Here is a 4,152-nt window from a genome sequence, read left to right on the forward strand (position 1 = left end):
CCAGGAACTCACTATGTAGACCAGGCTGGCCTCGAACTCACAGAGATCCACCTGCCTCTGCCTCAGCTTCCTGAGTGCTGGGATTAAAAGTGTGCTCTACCACACCTGGCTAAGAAATGTTTCTTTTTAAGGTTTTTAGTTTATGGGCATTCAATGTTGTTAATAGAATTCCTTTATTGTCCTTTACATATCTATAAGGTCTGTAGTAGTATTTCCCCATAATTCTTGATAGTAATTTATGGCATCCTTTTCTTGCCAGTTGGGATAAAAGGATACTTTACTCAAATTTTCAAAGAACCACCTTTTAATTTTATTGCTTTTGTTTTCTACTAATTTCAGTGATTTTTGCTCTTAAGTCCTTCCTTATGTTTATTTTGGGTGTAATGTATTCAGCTCTTTTCTGAATAAATTTCTGCTTTCATAACAAACGGTTAAGCTCTTAGAGTCCCTTTCTTTTTGCTAATTAAGCATTTAACGCTAGAAACCTCACAGTGCTCAGCAGCATCCCACAATTTTGAGATGCTGAGGTTTCATTTTCATGAAATTAAAAATATTTTACAGTTTTCCTTTTGAGTTTATCTTTGACCCATGTGCCACTCAGAAATATATTGTTAGGACAGGGGATGCAGCTCATTTGAGATGTCCACCCCCACCCCCCAAAAAAGTAAGTTGCTTATTTTCTAAATAGTTAAGGATTTTTCAAATATTGTTCTATTACTGGTTTGCCACAAATGGTTTGTGCACTCACCTGCTGATGGACACTCAGGTTATTTTCATCTTTTGGCTATGGTGAACAGTACTGCCATGAACATTTGTGTAAAGTATTGTTCGAGATCCAGTTTTCAACACTCTTTGATGTATACCAAGAATTGGAATTGCTGTGCCATGTTGAAATTCTACATTTAACTTTTTGATGAAACATCAACCTTTTTTCACAATGATAAACATTTCACATTCCCACTAACAGTACATAAAACTCCAATGTTTTTACATATACTTGCTAAAACTTGTTTTCTTTTATCAGTTTAGCATATCAAAAAGAATGAAAATGGAAGTATTTGCTATCATAGCTATCTTCATAAAATGAAGGAGTATCTCACTGTGACAGGCAGTTTTTGTTTTTGCCTTTGAACACCTGATGATTTGGGGAGATTTCTTACATGTCCATGAGTCTTGGTACTTTTCCATTCTTGGCAGATGTACAGTGGAATACAGAAGAAATGCCAGTCAAGAATCTGATCTGGAATTAAAGGTACTGATGGCATTTCCCCCTTTTTATGCATCAAAACAAAGGATCTGTGTCTTGTTTCCCTTTAAACAGTTTTAGCACAAGGTGTACAATGGCCATAAAATCACCAGTGTGTGTACTATAGCACCAGAATGCTTTGTTTTCTTTCTTTCTGTATGGCCAACCAAAGGAAGGAAACAAAAGCTAGGCCTGACTCCAAGAAAAACGAATTTATTTAGTGATAAGTTTCCTTTCATTTTTATAATTTGGCATAGATAGGCTTTGCTGTGATGATCATGTGCCAGAACTGTTAGTATTTAAAAGGTACAAACCAGAATGATAATGCTATTTCTTTCCTCTATTCAGAACTGAAGTATTATCGGAGTTGGGAATTAAGATAGTCTATTGCAAGCCCTTTTGCAGATTTGTAGTTTTTCAGTGTAAGAACATACAGAATGACCTTCCCTTTTAGAAAGAGATATGAGGACATCTGCATTTATTATGTTCGTCTATCGTTCATATGCTTAGAGATATTCCAACTGACTGCAACCAACTTAAACATCTATTGCTAATTTTATACTTGGCACAATGAATCAAAGAGTGAAAATGTGTTTTCAACAGCCACATCAGTCATTTCCTTCACAAACACTACAGGTCCCATCCTCTTCCATCACTCCTCACCCGAGTACATAAATATGCAGGAGATAGTTGTATGACTTGTGTCCTGCTATTCTGTTGAATTCATTTATTAGTTCTAGCAAAGTATTTTTTGAGGGGCAGAATCTTCAGTGTTTCCTACATAAAGGTTATCATGCCTACAAATAGCTAATTTTACTTCATTATTTCTAACTTAAAGGTCTTTCTGTTTCTTGCCTAGTGATAATTCCTTTTATGCATATTCTACAGTTATTTTCCTGTGGTTATCATGGGGGCTACACTTAATATCTTAAAGTTATTATCAGTCAAATTAGAATTTGAGGCATCTTAACTTTAACTTTAATAACATACAAAGCTCTTGCTCCTTAAATTATATCTTTGTACATTATGTGCCCTAAAATATAATTCTTTTAAATAGTCTAAAATTTTGTATAATACAAGAATGTGGATGTAGAAACTAAACTTATAAGCTTTTTTGGATTAGTATTTTATTTTTTATTTTTATTTTTTTGGTCTTTTTGAGACAGGGTCTCCCTGTAGCCCCAGCTGTCCTGGACTCATTACGGAGACCAGGCTGGCCTCGAACTCACAGAGATCCACCTGCCTCTGCCTCCCAAGTGCTGGGATTAAAGGTGTGTGCCTCTAGTGCGTTCCAGGACAGCTGGGGCTCCAGGGAGACCTGGTCTCAAAAGACCAAAACAAACAAACAAAAAAGCTTTTATTGAATTTTGCAATTTTTATACAATATAGTTTGATGGAATTTTGAACCTCTTCCGTATCCACAACCCCCCCCCCCGCCGCCGCCCAATTTAATGTACTCACTTGTACATATAACATGACCTATAGAGTCTGATTTGTATCCCCAGTGTAGGTCCATTCACTAGGGCTCATCAAGAGTCCATCCTAAGACACTGTCTTTCCCCCTTCCAGGAGCCATCAATTGCCAAAGGCTCCTTAGGTTGGACTTCTTACCCACATCTCAGTGTCTATGCTGAGATTTTGTCTGGTTTGAGCTTGCACAGGATGTGTGCATGCTGAAACTATTGCTGTGAGTTCATATGAATAAATAACCAGCTGTTGGAAGATTCTTGTTTCCTTATGGTCATCCACCCCCTCTGGCTCTTACAATCTTTCTGCTGCCTCTTCTGCAATGATCCCTGAGCCTTGGGAGGCAAAGATTTGAAAAAGCCATCCTATTCAGAGATAAGTACTCTGTGGCTTGTTCGCTGCACACTGACCAATTGTGTATTTCTGTGTTAATCATCATCTGCTGTATAAGGAAATTTGTCTGATGAAAGTTGAGAGATGTATTCATCCTATGTGTAGAGGTTGCACTGAAGATGTGTCACTTAGGGTTAAGCATCTCACAGACACTCTGCATTTGACCAGTTCTGTACCGCTGTAATAGTCTTTATCTGCTATTTATATGACTGAGGATTAATATCCAGAATATACAAAGAACTCAAAAAAGGAGCAAATGAACCAATTTAAAAGAAATGGGCTATGGATCTAACCAGAGAGCTTAGAAAGAAAGAAAGAAAGAAAGAAAGAAAGAAAGAAAGAAAGAAAGAAAGAAAGAAAGAAAGAAAGAAAGAAAGAAAGAAAGAAAGAGCTAAGAAACACCTTAAAAAGTAGTTCAACATCACCATCCTTAGTAACTAAGGAAATGCAAATCAAAACTACTCTAAGATTAAGAGAACTAATGACATCTTCCTCACTTTTGAAGGCATTTTTTTTTTTCTGGCTATCAGATTCTTGTGTGAAAGCTGGGCATGATAGTGTACGCCTTTAATCCTAGCACTTCGGGGGCAGAGGCAGGCTGATCTCTGTGAGATGGAGGCCAGCCTGGTCTACATAGGAGTTCCAGGCCAACTGGAGCTACAGGGAGATGATGTCTCAAAAGTAATCAAAACCAACCAACCAAACAAAAAGCAAGAGATTCTTGTTTGACAAGATTCTTACTGTTTTTGTTTGTTTGCTTTTGTTTTTTTTGTTTGTTTGTTTTTGTTTTTGAGACAGGGTCTGAGGCTCAGTCTTGCCTAAAACTATGTAGTTTAAGCTAGAGTTCAACTCACAGCAATCTTCCTACCTTAGTCATCCAGGTGTAGGGGATTATAAGCATGAGCTAGCTACCATGCCATCTGGTCTCCAGTTTTTGTCAAGTTATATTTATTTGTTGTATGCATGTGTGTGTATAGGTCAAAGAACAGGAGTAGGGTCTCTCCTTCCACTATATATGGGTCTTGGGGATGGAGTTTAGGTCATTT

This window comes from Nannospalax galili, unplaced genomic scaffold (genome assembly GCF_000622305.1).
Source record: "Nannospalax galili isolate Female #2095 unplaced genomic scaffold, S.galili_v1.0 scaffold28, whole genome shotgun sequence".
Taxonomy (NCBI): Eukaryota; Metazoa; Chordata; class Mammalia; order Rodentia; family Spalacidae; genus Nannospalax; species Nannospalax galili.